This window comes from Suncus etruscus, chromosome 9, assembly GCF_024139225.1.
Source record: "Suncus etruscus isolate mSunEtr1 chromosome 9, mSunEtr1.pri.cur, whole genome shotgun sequence".
Lineage (NCBI taxonomy): Eukaryota > Metazoa > Chordata > Mammalia > Eulipotyphla > Soricidae > Suncus > Suncus etruscus.
This window is the reverse complement of record NC_064856.1, coordinates 98,206,125-98,223,778: the sequence shown is the minus strand read 5'-3', so window position 1 is coordinate 98,223,778 and position 17,654 is coordinate 98,206,125. Positions and strand designations below refer to the sequence as shown.

General features: G+C 33.9%; 2 non-coding genes across 2 annotated transcripts; one reads left to right on the top strand and one right to left on the bottom strand.

The window, feature by feature from the left end:
* Window positions 1-3,492: 3,492 nt before the first annotated feature.
* Window positions 3,493-3,625, top strand: LOC126019328 (small nucleolar RNA SNORA51). The gene has a single exon (XR_007499055.1). It is a non-coding gene; the product is annotated as a small nucleolar RNA SNORA51 (small nucleolar RNA).
* Window positions 3,626-13,094: 9,469 nt separating this feature from the next.
* Window positions 13,095-13,255, bottom strand: LOC126019514 (U1 spliceosomal RNA). Its single transcript, XR_007499191.1, has one exon. It is a non-coding gene; the product is annotated as a U1 spliceosomal RNA (small nuclear RNA).
* Window positions 13,256-17,654: the final 4,399 nt, after the last annotated feature.

The following is a 17,654-nucleotide window of genomic DNA, read 5'->3' as shown; positions in this document are numbered from 1 at the left end:
AAGTTATCTATAATAATCATTTTCATAGAGTGAAAATATTCTAATACTGCCTGCATGAGTAGCAGTGAAGAGAAACTGGACAGTTATTAAAGTTTGTGTAGAACTTCCATTTCATATGATGAAATTTTTTTTGGAAATTTACAAGCAATAATTAATTTCACAAAAAAATGTGAAAGGATTATTTATTAAAATAAAAATATCTATGAAGAATCAAAATCCTTAAAGATACATTATGTAGTTAATTATTTATAAAAATGAATATTAATCTTTATTTTTGAAGCATATTAATATAGCAAAGATATAATAACTGTTGTGCTATAATATTAATTTTCTCTATTTCAGTAACCAATCAGACAATACTAAATAAATACTGGAGAAAATCACCATTTTACTTATTCAACAATATATTTTGTTTGTACTGTTTTTTGGGTCACACCCGGCAGCACTCTATGCTCAGAAATCGCTCCTGGCAGGCTGGGGGGAACATATGGGATGTCGGGATTCAAACCACCATCCTTTTGCATGCAAGGCAAATGCCTTACCTCCATGCTATTGCTCCAGCCCTTTATTCAACAATATCTTTTTAAATAGAGAAAATGTATGTACTCTTCTTTCTGAAGCTTTTTACATATAATCTTTAAGCTGAACTAATACAGTGCTTCTAAAGAAATACACAAAGATATTACAAGTGAGTATATTTTGCCCAGTACTCACCATCATTGGGTGAAAAGTTTGGGTAAATATGTTGCCTTGCCTTTTCTTTTTCTATCTTCCTTGGTCTCTTGTCCAAAATCAGGTGTCTGAAACTCTACATTTATCCTGAAAGAGTACGGTATAGTTTGACTTTTTAAAAATAAAAATTTAGGTTTGCTAAAATCTACCTAGATATGACTAGAGAAAACATCAGAGTATAGGTAGTAGCCATACCTAGAAATGCTTTGTGACATGCTCATATTTTTCTTAAATCTTATGCACAAGGCAAAACTTTGAATTTCAAAATCATTTTGGATTTGAGGTTATACATTTATCTAGAAATGACTTCAAGAATATATAGTAGATATGACACATGATTTGTCAAATTTTAAACCTATAATTAATAATATGCATTAAGAATCAAACAAATTTTAAAGCATCAAATTTAACATTATTTATAAATCATCAATTAAATTGAAAAGAACTTTAGGAACAATTTTAGTTATACAGAGAATTGCATACATAATCAAAGAAATGGTCTTTGTGTATTCTTTAAAGCTTTCACATGACAGTTTCAATTGTTCAATGTCTAGTAATGCCTCTTATTTAATGTCTGTATCCAGGGAGTAATCTCTCAAGATAAAAAAAAAGCACCTAGACACTTAATAAACAAAGAACAATAACTGAGTTATTAAAATATTTCCCTCCACAGCTGCTTGTTCAAAACTAAATTCACAAAGGAAACTTGCTCTAGAGAATTAGGACCTCCAGATGATTCTCTCTCAATATTTTAAAAATGTATGTATCTATCTATTTATTTACTTACTTTTAGTTTGGGGAACTATACTCAGTGGTGCTAAATGGCTATTTCTAACTATTACTTTGATATTGCTTCCACTGCTGTGTAGAGAATGGCCTAGACACTGTTTGAGGAATGGTCACAGGAAAAGCAAGTACCTTAACCTTTGTAATATCTCTCCAGCCAGTGTCCATTATACTTTTAAGCTTCTCTGCCCTAACCATTAAGAAATGAATGGTTTCCCAATACTTGGGAAAAGGAATATGAGAGGTATTACTTACCCCAACTTTAAACTGTATTACAGAGCAAAAGTTATCAAAAACAGCATGGTATTGGAATAAAGACAGACCCTCAGATCAGTGGAACAGGCTTGAGTACTCAGAGAATGTTCCCCAGATATACTGTCACCTAATTTTTGATAAATATGCAAGAAATCCTAAACAGAACAGGGAAGGCCTTTTCTTTTTTTTTTTTTTTTTTTTTTTTTTGGTTTTTTGGGCCACACCCATTTAACGCTCAGGGGTTACTCCTGGCTATGTGCTCAGAAATCGCCCCTGGCTTGGGGGGACCATATGGGACGCCGGGGGATCGAACCGTGGTCCTTCCTTGGCTAGCGCTTGCAAGGCAGACACCTTACCTCCAGCGCCACCTACCCGGCCCCAGGGAAGGCCTTTTCAATAAGTGGTGTTGGCACAACTGGCTAGCCACTGTATAAAAGCAAACTTAGACCTTTAGTTAACATCATGTACAAAGGTAAAATTCAAATGGATTAGAGACCTATATATCAGACCTGCAACCATAAAGTATATAAAACAACATGTAGGTCAAATACTCCATGACATTGAGACTAAAGGTATCTTTAAAGAGGAAATTGTACTCTCCAAACAAGTGAAAGCAGAAATAAATAGATGGGACTATATTAAGCTGAGAAGCTTCTGCACCTCAAAGAAAATAGTACCCAGAATACAAGAGCCACCCACGGAGTGGGAGAAACTATTCACCAATACCCATCAAACAACGGTTAATATCCAAAATATACAAGGCACTGACAGAACTTTACAAGAAAAAAACATCTAACCCAATCAAAAAATGGGGAGAAGAAATGAACAGACCCTTTGACAAAAAAGAAATACAAATGGCTAAAAGGCACATGAAAAAATGCTCCACATCACTAATCATCAAGGAGATGCAAATCAAAACAACCATGAAGTACCACCTCACACCACAGAGATTGGCACACATCAGAAAGAATGATAACAAGCAGTACTGACAGGGATGTAAAAAGAAAAACTCTTAACTGCTGGTGGGAATGCCGTGTAGTCCAACCTTTGTGGAAAGCTATACGGAGATTTCTCCAAAAGCTGGAAGTTGAGCTCCCATACAATCCAGCTATACCACTCCTAGGGATATATTCTAGGAACACAAAAATACAATACAAAAATACTTTTATCACACCTATATACATTGAAGCTATTGTTTACAATAGTCAGACTCTGAAAACAGCCTATATGCCCCTCAATAGATGAATGGTTAAAGAAACTATGGTACATATACACAATGGAATATTATGCAGCCATCAGAAGAGATTAAGTCATGAAATTTTCCTATACATGGATATATATAGAATCATGCTGAGTGAAATAAGTCAGAGGTAGAGTGATAAACACAGAATGGTCTCACTCATCTATGGGTTTTGAGAAAAATGAAAAACATTTGTGTAATGATTCTCAGAGACAAAATAGAGGAGGAATGAAGGGTCCAGCTTCTGACATGAAGCTCACCACAGGGATCGTTTAGTGCAGTCACAGAAATAATTACACTGAGAACTATCATAACAAAATGTGACTGAGTGAGGGAAGTAGAAAGCCAGTCTAGAGTACAGGCCAGTGTGGGGTGGGGAGGAAGGACACTTGGGATATTGGTCATGGGAATATTGCACTGGTGAAGGATTATATATATATATATATATTAAAAAAATCAAAAAAAAAGAGAAAAGATAAGGCCTCCCAATTCTTACCACAGGCTGTGTTCTTTACACTGATTGTATAGAAAGAGGAGGTACAGTAAATGCACCCCATATACACCTCAACCCAGGTTCTTTGCCTGGTCTGCATTGTGAATTGGGGGACAAAAGAAAAGAAATTAATTGGAGAAATTAAAGAAAGTTTCATTTTTCTTGTTGTTTATTTTGTATGCTATACTCAGTGGTGAACAGGGTTTATTTACTACTGGCTCTTTGTTCAAAGACCATTCTTGTCAGTATCTACAGGACCATGATTGATGCAGGGAATTGAACCTGGTTTGGCTACATGCATGCAAGAACATTACAGTCTGTACTGTAGCTCTGACCTTTTAATAGCAAAAATATGTTTATATAAACAAACATTCATATTTAACTATATTAGAAATTATTAAACTCAATATAGTACTAAAATAATGAAAAATGTTATTTCAGACATAATGGTAATTATGATTTTTATTAAGTGACAGTTATTAATAATCAGCATAATAAAGCTTAATTTAACTCAAAATAAATCACAACATAACAAAAATAAGAAAGTTTAATTTAACTCAAAAGAAATCACATCATAGCAAAAAATGAGAATGATTTTTGTAATACCATATTGAGAATGATTAATGATCTAGAACAATCAATGGCATTTGTAATCAGCAAAGCAAAAGAAAGTTTGAGATATAAAATGATAAAATTACAATTGATAGTGACAAAAATAAAGAATATGGTAGAAAATATTAAAAGAAAAACTCAATAGAAGGCTTGGTCAGTAGAATAAAAGCTATGGAGGAAAGGGTCCCATTGTTCCAAGACAAGATGCAGGAAACCTCTGGAAAACTACAGAAGACAGAAAAAGCCTGAAAAATAATCAGCACTTATTTTGAGAGAACAATAAAGTGAGTTTAAGAGGAATAATGTAAGAATCACTAGAGGGGAAGGCAATTTCAATGAAGAAATCAAAGATAAGAATTTCCCAGAGTTAGTGAATATAGGCACTGAGATTCCAGAGGTTCAGAGTCCAAGAAAAATATAGCATGAATTGCAAGAAACGTTGAAATCATAATGAAAAATATCCAAAAACAGAATATATTGAAAGCAACAAGACCAAAAAAGGACTTACATATCAAAAGAAAGCTCATAAGATTGACAGTAAAATTATTAAATGAGTCCCTATGAGTTAGAACAAAATGAAGGGGTACAGCAACAAAATGAACAAATTAAGAATGCTCTATTCTAGACATATTATCATTCAGATTTGAAAGAATGATTCAAAGATTCAGGGACAGGCAACAGCTGAAGGAATTTATAGGGCTTTGTCCTTACCACTTTCTGGCAACTGTTAGGCAATTCTCAGCAATGTGTGGAAACCTTCACATAGACCAGGGGTCTCAAACTCAATTTACCTGGGGCCGCAGGAGGCAAAGTCGGGGTGAGGCAGGGCCGCATAAGGGATTTCGCTTACCGAATATTCGCAATAAAAAATTGCATTAGTAAGAAAAAAAATCGCAAAAAAATCGCATTAAACATTTGCATACCCAGAACGCAACTGCTCGGGGTATGCGAAAGTTTAATGCGATTTTTTTTCTTACTAATGCCATTTTTATTGCGACTATTAGGTTAGCGAATAATCGTGAATATTGCAATATTTGAAGGCCAGCCACGGGCCACAAAATATTGTACTGAGGGCCACAAATGGCCCGTGGACCGCGAGTTTGAGACCCCTGACATAGACCATAAAGTACCGGTTGCAAAATTATTTTTGATATCAGGGTTACATTATAGCCAGATATCTGGTATTAAGTTTTACATTAGACTGCTAGTCATGAGCAAGGCAGATATCAAAGAATAGGAGCTTAGATTAAAGCAAGTGGTTTGTTTTATGAAATCTTTTTTTCTTTCGTGTGTTTATACCTTCCTGCAATTTTATCTAATGTACACTACTATTTCAGATTTCCATAAATAATTTAAAGTAAGAATATGCCTGGTTGTAAAAATAGATGACAATAAAAAATGGGAGTTATGTGGGTTCTATGCTGGGAAAAAGTTTTACTTCCTGTCTAAATGTTAATTTATCACTTGAAAAGCAAGATTGGAATTTTTTTTTTTTTTTGGTTTTTGGGCCACACTCGGTAACACTCAGGAGTGAATCTTGGCTATGCACTCAAAAATCGCTCCTGGCTTGAGGAACCATATGGGATGCCAGAGGATCAAACCACCGTTCCTACTGGGTCAACAGTATGCAAGGCAAAAGCTGTGTGCTGTGCCATCCCTCCAGCCCAATATTAGAATATTTTCAATGTACTATATTTGTTTCTATCAATCAAATGCAAAAATTTTCACCTTGCTTAGTACCCTTAGAAATGGGCCCCAAAGATCTGGAGTGGTAGCATAATGGTAGGGCATTTGCCTTGCATTCAGCTGACCAGGACAGACACGAGTTCGATTCCTGGCATCTCGAAAGGTCCCCAGAGCCAAGAGTGATTTCTGAACAAAGAGTCAGGAGTAAACCCTGAAAGCCACTGGGTGTGGCCCAAAAATTTTTTTAAAAAGGGGGGGGGTCTAAAAAGCAAATAAGTAAAGAAAAATTGCAATGTTGATACAATTTCACCAAGGGGAAAAATAATGCATAAGCTCAGAGAGTAAAAAGGAAAGATATCAGGTATTAATTTATCTGGTGCTTCTCCTAAGTCACCATAACTTAGAAACAACTTTTTTTCTTTAACTAAAAATGGCACTGTCAATTGATAATTCTAAATAAATCTCTTTTCACTCTTCATAAGAAGGGTGGCAAAGACATCCCATATTTGTCAGTACAGGTTAATTCGATATGGAATTTCTAACTGTACACTTAAGAATTGAAAAATTTGAATATATTTCTAATTATTGGCTCAAAAATGAAACCAATATGTATAGCAGTATATAATATATATATATATAAGGAAGATATTAGTACAGAGAATTCCAAAGGAACTCAAAATAATCTTGATAATAGACAAACTCAGTATGTGAAAATTCTACTTCTAACAAAAGAGTTTCTGGGGATCTTCTGAAACACTATGGGCAAAACAAAAACTGGAATAACCCAAATAACTACTGAATATATAGGAGATGTATCCCACTCATATATAAAGTAAAATATAGCCTGTAAAAAAAGGAACAAAAGAACCATTGAGCATCATAATCAAATCTTAGAAAAGCAAAGAGTGAGCCAAAATGGTACTAGACATTTTCCCTTCATGTTCCAAACCCAGGCTCTATATCTGGCACCACATATGGTCCCTAGAGCCTCATCAAAAGTGAAAGTGTAGAGCCAGGTGTAGTGCCTCCAAACTGCAAGATGTGACTCAAAGTAAACCCCCCCAAATAACAAAAGTCATAAGTGGAAAAAGTATATATAATATAACAGATTATATTATATATGTCATATATATTATATATAATAAAGGTAAGTAAAAATTATGATACATGAATATGTAATTAAAGTTTTTGGAGGGGTTGGGGCCACAACCAGTGACACTCAAAGATTACTCCCAGCTATGCACTCAGAAATCACTCCTGGCTTGGGGGACCATATGGGACACCAAGTCAGGGGCTCTAACCTGGGTCAGCTGCGTTCAAGGCAAATGCCCTGCAGTTGTGCAATCATGCTGGCCCCATAATTAAATTATTTTAACAGAAATTATCAAAAATAATCATTGGCAGAACAATTAGGAAAAGGCAATCAATATCAAAGATGAAAATATAGTTTGTGGCTCTATATTTGACAATATTCTGGATAGGAAGCTATTTTCTTAATAGTTGTTTGCCTATGTTACTGGACATAACCAAAATATAATACATATAAAATATTGAAACTTTAAAACTTCTATTATAATACTAAATTATACTCTTAAAATCATACGCAATATTCTTTATATGGCTTCTACAAGTATTAGTTCTTTTTACCCCTGAATTTATATCATAAAATCAAAATAAGGCTTTCTATGTGCACTTTGGAGAGTGGAAAAATAATATAATAACTAGCAAGAAAAACTATCAAAATCTGTTTACAAATTTGTATTAATATATATTTCTATCTTCTAGTCTCTTAATCATAAAACCAAGTCAGCTAGTAAACTACACACTGACAAAGTTTATAATTTAAAAAAATATGCTTTTATACACAAAAATTACAATCCAAAGTATAGATACCAACAAAAGAGCTGGAAGTAAATTTAAAGGCAAATGAATAATGAAACTAAGGAAAATCAGTATGGTGGATAGATTAATGAACATTCATTTTAAAAATTACCATATTGGCCCTAGAATATTTTCTACATTCTAATCAAAATTCTTTATTAACCAGCTATTAATAGTCAATAAAGCTATTTTTGTGCTTTTAAAAATAAAAATAATTATGTGATCTAAAATAATAAAGCTTTTAAAAATAAAAATAATTATGTGATCTAAAAATAATAATGCTAAATAGTGAACTGTGATTTTTTTTACTCATAATGTGACAAATGTCTGTTACTTTTGCTCATCCTCTCGACTTCCTGTAAAAAGAAAATGTTTTGATTTTTTAACTTGATTAAAAATGATTTGATTTTTTAACTATAGGTAAATATTTCTAAAAAAAAACTTCATTTAAAATGACTAATCTACAGACCTCAGGATTTACCATATTTATTCAAGTATATTGAGCACCCATGTATAACACGCACCCCTAATTTTCAATTAAAAATCGGTATAATATTTTGTTTCACACCAAGCATTGTAATTGACAAAAAGCCATTGTTGAACACTTGTGGCCATGATAAAAATCATTTATTGACAACATAAACTGGTATAAATGACCGGTAACAATATTTATTTAAAATGCTTCCAAGTCAGATTCATCATCAGATACACTAAAGAATTGTTCCCATTCTTCTCGAGTTAATTTTTCATCAGTGTCCCAGGTGGCAGGAACATCTTTTTCTCCAGTTTCTTCGCTTTCTTCTGAGTCTGAATTCTACAGCAGGTCGTCTTCTCTGCTGTCCATTTTATTGCTGATGCCTGTCTTCACAAAACTCTTGATGGTCATTTCTTTTGGTATGTCTTCCCATGATATTTTAACCCAGGATGTCACAAGATATAGGCCAGGTTTCTTGAGGTTTCTTTTTCTTTGCCCTCGCTTACAGTGCATGGCTGCAGCCAGGAAAAGGCACAGCACAAACTCACAATTCGCCTGCTCCCTCATTGAACCAGCCGCCACTGCCACCCCACCCCAGCCCTCTTTATAACACGCACCCAAACTTTGATTTCCTTTTTTTGGTAAAAAAAATTCTGGGCATTATTATACTCAAATACATACTGTATTACATGTTATTTGGGTTATAATAAGCAAACATTACCTATGTGAAGGACACAATCTTATTTAACTCTGAATTTTTCAAGGTATATAGTAAAGGATTTAACAATGAAGTTACTGGGTCTGGAGTGGTGGCACAGGCAGTAGGGCGTGTGCCTTACATGTACTAACCTAGGATGGACTGTGGCTTGATCGCCTGGAGTCCCAGATGGTCCCCCAAGCCAGGGATAATTTCTGAGTGCATAGCCAGGAGTAATCCCAGAGTGTCACTGGGTGTGGCCCAAAAACCAAAAAAATAAAATAAAATAACAATAAAGTTACCATAGTAAACACCACAGTTATAGGTTTATGAATAGGCAAAATGGAAACAAGTCTAACATACATGAAAATACAAGGAACAAAAAAAACTACCACAGTGCTGTGGGAACCACAAGTGGAAAGGGCTTTGTACCTGCTTTCCAGACTGTGACTTTTCAGGGCATTTAGAATGATGTCATAGGATATTAGAAGAAAAGTCAAGATGACAATGAAGATGGCTCCACCAGTAGGCACCACAACAGTCCAACATAGTAGGTGTCTTTGAGGTAAATTCCAGTAATGGGTACATATCACAGATGAAGTGGTCAATGACATTGGTTTGATGATATTGGTTGGTAACAGTGGATGATAACATGGGGGCCACAGAAAGGCAAATTATACACAAAGAAAAGACACACTATGGAGTATAGAAACCCTCCAATCCAGGATACCACTAGGAGCAGATGCAAACTCTCCTGTTCATGATGGTCAGATAGTGCAGTGGCTTGCAGATGGCCACAAATAGATCATAGGCAATCATCATCAACAGGAAGACCTCAGTATCTCCCACAAAGTGTTCTATGGAGAGTTGGCCTATGCATGCAGGGAAGAAAATGGTACTTTTTATCATGAAGCAAGCCTGTAATCATTTTGGGTGAAACAGCAGTGGGTATAGGCAAGGAAAGAAGTACATGGGGGAGCTCAGAGAATGGCTGGCAAAAATAGTCATAACAATGAGCATATTGCACACTATTGTTACAACATAAATGAAGAATAATGCTTTTTATATCTCAAGATACTGAGTGAAATATAAGGAGACAAATGTTCCATTTACTCTTTGGACATTTCCTGGAGAAATTGACTTTCAATAACATTGTGAACAGGACAATGAGTTATCCATCTTGTTATTAAAAAAACTTATTTTGTGTTTATCTTCTATAGAAGTATACTCACAATAAAAATTTAGCAAATTATTCTACTTTTTTTTTGTTTTTGTTTTGGGGCCATACCCAGTGACACTCAACGGTTACTCCTAGCTATGCCCTCAGAAATCGCTTCTTTCTTAGGGGACCATATAGGATGCTGAAGATCAAACCACAGTCCATCTAAGTTCAGCCACATGCAAGGCAAATGCCCTATCACTGTGCCACCGCTCCAGCCCCAACTTTAGCAAATTCTTCAAAGAATCACTATATTTGGCCTTAATAATATTGCTTTTCCTGAGATGATTTTATGGAGATTGCAATTATGTGGTTATATCTTGGCTCCTTCCTAAATCTTACCTAGAGAAGTAGTCAAGCCATTCATATAATTTATTAAAGCCTTATAAAACTTACTAGCTGAGAAATTAATGGTGACAGAAAGGTTTCTTGTTCTCTACTGGATCCCTGTGAAGACAATGACTACAAAATAAATTGGCATAGAGTAAGTTCACAGAACTGGTAATATCTGACTTGAGAAATTTTACAATTTGTTCTATATGCATCCAAAAATACTGTCTTTCTTGAAATAAATATGTTAATAATACATTCTACAAATTAAGGTCTAGACCTTCTTGTTTAAAGGATGTACAGTTTTTAGGACTAAAATTTAAGATTTTCCTTCAAATGCTAGAAAACTGATACAATTTCTAATCATGTTCCTTTTGTAGAATTTTTTCTTAAGTTTTAAATTCTTCTAGTTAATATTTTCCTATTCAACAGCTCTTAGATATCCTAACTATATTTCTGAAGTAACTCAAATTACCCTTCAATATTGTAAATTATCAGATTAGCAGTTATTAGTATTTTCAAATATTTGCAGTTAGCTTCATAGTTAGTAAAAAAAAAACAAATATTTCAAACAGAAGCGATGTATATCAAACCACTGTTTATTTATAAACTTCCTATGTTCTGAGGTGAATCAATGACAAAATGCATGGGCCCAGACAGCAACCAAAACACAGTATCGAGGATAAAGTCCAAATCTCCCAGTAAAAAATGTGAGATTAATTCACTATATGTAATCAGGAATCAGTCTTGGTTTGTAAACTGAAAGGCCAAGTGACAGATTTACAGCATCAGAATCTTTTCTGTTCTAACTCTGATTCACATACTAAAGCATGTCTTTGAAAATGAAGGAAAAAACTTGAAAAAAATTACGAAGAAAGCAGAAAATCCCCATATGTTTGAAAGTCAAAAATATTCATTAAAAGAATGCATGAGTATAATAAAACACAATACAAAATGTAAAACATTTGAACTAAATGTTACTGGTTTAAAATATCAAAATGATGTGAAAGTCAGACAAAATCTTATTTGTATGTATCACATAATAAAAAGGTACACGCAAGGAGCTCAAAGACTAGAGAGTCTAACATTGTATGCAGTGGCACATGGTCTCTAGACTACTGCCAAGAGCAAAACTGCAGCACCAGCAGCTATCACACACACACATTAAATAATGCATTATATAATTCCAAATGATTAAACATTTATTTCATAAAGTAAATGACAGAAAAGTTAGAATTAAAACAGTAAAGAATATAAAATTACAGCATGCCTATAATTTTATTTGCCTGGGGTATGGCAGCAGCAACCAAAAAGCATGATTTGCTAAACTACAATATCATTGAAGGTGGCCTTCAAAAAACTTGATGAAAAATTCCTCTTTTGGAAAGTAATTTCAGAAGTACATCTGGTTTACCACTACATGTTAATTGAGGGGTAACTGAGTTACTGTACTGACTCAGAAATAGAGTCTATGGAGTTCATTAATTGAAAATAGGGTTGAAATAATGAAGAATGATAGAAAAACCATTGGAAAGAGAATTATGTGGGTATATCTCATAGATGCACACCAATGCAATCATGTTGGTTTCTAATATAAAACATGACATACGTAGTACATAAAATACATAAACATGTTAAGTATGATGAGAGACTAAAATATCTGACTAAAATCATGTCTTTGAATTGTTTTTCCTCCTTTAACTTTCTTCTCATAGTTCTTTTGAATGAATGTGTACTGACATCTCACAAACGCTGATTATCATTATATTAACTTTCACAAGTCTTATCCTCACTATTGATATTGTCCAAATATCCGAAATGCCATCAGTAAAAGTCATCACAGACTCCTTAGTCAGCCAAATAGACATAACAGTTTACCTCACTGAAATTCTCAACTTGCAAGAGATACCTACTTGTCTTTATCATATGTTCTGAATATAGATTTACCCTTTCTACCTGCAGCTATCAATTACTTTTTATTACCATGAACTGAATTCACTTCTCATTGGCAAATAAAAACTCATCATCATTAACACTAACCAAGAATAATATTAATAGTAAGTAAAGCACAGAAAAAAATAAATTACCATCACAGAATTTATTTACACTACATAACTTATTATCTAGAAGCAACTGACTGATTAGATCATTTCAATGACCTAAATTAACATTGAGTTAGAGTGTCAATGGTAGGTCCCTCTTAAAAGTTTAGAATATTTTTCTATTATTTTGGTGAAGTTGCATTCAGTAACTGGCAGTCATTTTACACGTTATGCACTGTGCAGTCATGGGATTATATAACAATGCTAATAAATTTTCTATTATTCCTTCTTATAATTTGCCCTTTTAATTTTCAATATCCAAATGCATATTGCTTTAATATTTGCTAATACATATTATCTAGATTCTGTATTTTTAGATTAATCATAATATGATAGATCAATATTTTATGAACAGACAGAAAAAGTTGCCTAATTGGGGCCAGAGAATAGCACAGTGGTAGGGCATTTGCCTTGCACGCAGCTGACCCAGGACAGACCTGGGTTTGATCCTGATTCCTGTCATTCATAAGGTTCCCCTAGCCAGGAGCGATTTCTGAGTGCATAGCCAGGAGTAACTCCTGAGCATCACCGGGTTTTCCCAAAACAGAAAAGTTTCCTAAATAGATTTGAGAAGGATTATTTTCCATAGGGGAGAAGGTGAGCACAGTCCCCCACTACCATATATTACACAGTAGAGTTTTCCACATTTGGAAAAAATTCAGGAGTTAGCACATCTCGAATGCAATAAGTAGCCCTCACCCTTGGGAAACCATCTTTGTGATCATGCAATGTCTTTCAGGTAAGTAAGAGGGGGATTTTTTTAATACCACTATCACCTTGCCTACAGAAATAATACAACAAAACATTCATCATATTATCTGGCATTTTCAAATAAATATACCTTAAAATATTTTTAATTTTGCTCTCGACTTCAGTGAGCTCAGCTGTAAATCACTAATGGAAACTGACAAGTTGGGGCCAGAGTGGTGACGCAAGTAGTAGGGCATTTGCCTTTCTAGGCGCTAACCTAGGATAGACTGAGGTTCAATCTCCTGACATCCCATATGGTCCCCCAAGCCAGGAGCGATTTCTGAGCACATGGCCAGGAGTAACCCCTGGGCATCACCGGGTGAGACTCCCTCCCCCCCCAAAAAAAGACAACTAAGAAAACTGTCAAGTGAATGGAATATTAGGTAGTCAATCACCCCTCTCTACCAAATTACAAGCCGATGAATTAAAATATGAATTCTCCATATTGTGAAACTGAGAAGCATACCATATAAACACATTCCACCATTTATAATCACATGATAATGGATTGATGTGAATATTAAAGGGTTAAAAGGAAAATTGTGATAGGAGTACACAAGTAGGACAATAGCACTCAAATTACTAAAAAGAAATAAACCTCAACTTCATCAAAACTCAACTCTATCGAACTGATTGACTTAGTTAAAACAAAATAATACAACTATCTGAATATTCCTCAAAAAACGATAATGAACAAGGGTTATAAAAATAATACATGGGGAAGTTCACTTGCTTTGCATGCAGATAATATATATTTTATCTTCACCACCTTATATAAAGATATATAGGAGACACTTTAAATCTACCTAGAAAATGATGGCTTTAAGAAACCACTCATCAAACAATCATTCCAAAGTCTCATAAATATGAATAAAGTTATATTTGATCCCACTCAAAATTTTCTAAATAATAATTTATATAACAAGTATATCTTTAATTATGACACACAAATAATTGTTCAGGTAGCTTCTACTTAAACTCATACATCATCAGACAAAGACCAGCATATGACAATAGACAGCCCTATGTATAAGCACCAGTTTTTGTATGAATATATCGTGTACATATATAGACATATGCATATATTTCTACATGTTTATATATAATTGCATCATTAATGTGAGTAGTCAGATATTGACTCACGTGTTGCCATGTACCACTCATTTTCTGTACATGTTCATATATAGACATATGTATTCTTTAATACAAACCTGCATATCATCAAATATTTACCTAAAGACATTCCCATATAGATTTTAATGAGGTCAGAATTAATTTGAGTGTGCAAATATATGCATTATTTTTGTGTTTTAGATAAAGGTATATGGCTATGAACAAGTGTTTAAGATTTTGAGAATTGTGCTATAATTCATATCACAAAAATATATCCTCTTATCAATGAATTAAATTGGATAATATATATATATTAGCACAGCGGTAGGGCATTTGCCTTGCACTCATTGATCAAAGCTGAACCTAGGTTTGATCCCCAGCATCCCATATGTCCCCCAAGCCTGCCAAAAGAAATTTCTGAGCATTGTTGGGTGTGGCCCAAAAACACACACAGAAAACTATTTTGATACTGAGTAATCAATCAAACCTTCAAACTATGTGTCTTCCCTAATTGAGAAAATCAAATACTAAATATTTAAATTAAATTAAATTAATATTAAATCTAATAATAAAATGTGTCATTATGTAAAATAAATATGAAGAGTCAAATATTTAAAGTATATTTTGTGGGTAGTTTTTTAAACATTATAAGGTGCCACTAAAAATTTTATCAAAAATAAATACTTAGGACATGCAATAAAAAACTTTAAAATGTGATTAATTAGAATAGAACAAAACACATTAAAAATCCTTACCACTAAATACCTGCAAGTAGCAAATATTTTTTTAAAAATAAGCTACAAAAATTGAGGAATAATAATGGCATTTTATTCTGAAGTTTACTGATTCTTTTCTTTTAAATTTTTTTTTTTTGTTTGTTTTTTGGGCCACACCCGGCATTGCTCAGGGGTTACTCCTAGCTGTTTGCTCAGAAATAGCTCCTGGCAGGAACGGGGGACCATATGGGACACCGGGATTCGAACCAACCACCTTTGGTCCTGGATCGGCTGTTTGCAAGTCAAACACCAGGTATGCTATCTCTCCGGGCCCTCTTTTAAATTTTTATTTTTTATTTTCATTTCATGATCATGTATCTTCAATTTAATATATAAGGTCTAAAATTTTCATTTGATTCTTTTCTCTTTACTTCTCCAAAATACTATTTTGAAAAGATAGGTATGGTATTGTATTCATTGCAGCACTGTTCTCAATAGCCAAAACCTTGAAACAACCTAAGTGTACAAAAATAGATGACTAGATAAAGAAATTTTAGTGTATGTACATATATTTATTTATAATAGATTATTACTCAGTTATTGGAAAGATGAAATAATTCAATTGCCACTATGTGCATGAAATAAGAGTGTACCATGCTTAATGAAGTCAGAGACAGATACAAAATGACCTGGCTCACATATGGGGTATTGTTCAAGCCAAGTTGCCAGAGATAGGCCCATGTGCCCACGCTGCTGGTATCCACAGACAAGACTCTAAAAAATATCCTAGTCTTTTTTATTAGAGAAGCCGAGGGCTCTGACAAACCCCTAGGCCAAGAAAGAGAGAAAGAGGGAAAGGTTTTGGGACCAGGGAAAGTCAAAATGAGGGCCAGGTAAAAGGAACAGGTATAGGTTGTAAATAAAAAGGATTCAGCCAAAGGTAACCAAAAGTCTATTTAAATCAGAGAGAAAAGACACAGCTAGGGATAAAAACAGTGCAATCCACTTACTACATCAACTGTCTTTTCTAACTGCCAACCACTCTCCACACACAGTCATCCCCGGAGCAGGTGGAAGAGGAAGAGTTAGTTTTATATATATATATATATATATATATATATATATATATATATATATATATATATATATATATATATATATATCCAATCACAATTAGGATCTTATTTAAAGGGGAGGATCACTTTATTGCTGGTGGTTTGGGACTATAGGACTAGAAGATATAAAGAAACATACTAAGGGAATAAAAAATGGTCAAAGGCAACAAGCTTGAGAGTTGGTCACACGAAATGAGCTATACCTAGGAGAGGGAAGAGGAAATGCAGGTATTCTTAAGACACTGGTTAATATACAGAATGGAATATTATGCAGCCATAAGGAACCACAATATGTGGTGGCTTCAGTTAGAGAAAACAACTAACAAATATCATAACAATGGTAGTGAGTGAGAGAAATAGAATGCCTGTCTTGAATACGGGCAAAAAGTGGGGAAAGAAGGAGATGGGGGAAATGGTGGTGGGGAATGTTACACCAGCGGGGTTGTTCTTTTTATGGACTGAAGCACAACTTCAAACATGATTGTTAATATGGTGCTGAAATAAAGATTTTTTTTAAAAAAGACACTAGGTTGAAGTCAGTGCAGGTTAGGAAGAATGTTTGTATAAAACCCAATTATTAACAGAATTGTAAATTATGGTGCCTTAATAGAAAACTGGGGAGATGGAATCAATACAAATGTATTAAAGATATAATGTAAGAAAAAGGAATTATAAACATTTAAAAAATACATAGCAGAAAAATCTTCATGACATTCAACAATGATTCTTGAATAACACAAATAAGCAGAGTTAACAAAGCAAAAGGAATAATTTAGATTGCATTCAAACTAAAAGTGCATACATAACAAAGGGAAAAATTTACCATAGTGAAAACTCAACCTACAGAACATAAAAATATTTGCAAGTATGGGGTCATTCTCCAGAATATATATAAAAGCCTTACTGACAAAATTTATAGCTTTGCAAATGGCACATCAGGAAAGGAAGAAGGGGCCCTAATATAAAAAGCTTAATGACGCAGCTTTTAAAACTAGAAATTGATCAACCAAAGGGGCCAAAACATAGATATGCACAAAAGATAAAAGCTTAGAGCAAAAATCAATGAAAGTGTAAATTCAAAAAAAAAAAACCCAATCCAAAAACTATCAACCAAGCAAAAAGTTGGTTTCTTTGAAAAAATAAACAAGATTGATAAACCACTTGCAAAACTCACCAAGAGGAGAAACCTAATAAACCAAATTAGAAATGAAAAGAGGGAGATCAACTACAAATACTAGCAGAGATTGAAAGAGTAATGAGAGGACTACTTTGAGAAATTATGCCATGAAACATGAGAATCTGAAGAAAATCGATAAGTTCTTGGACACTTATAATCTTATAAACCAGAGGATCTAGCACATAAAAACAGATCCATTACTGAGGAGGAAAATAAGATGATAATAAAAGTTCATCCCAAAAACAAAGCCCGGGCCCAGATGTATTCACTAATGA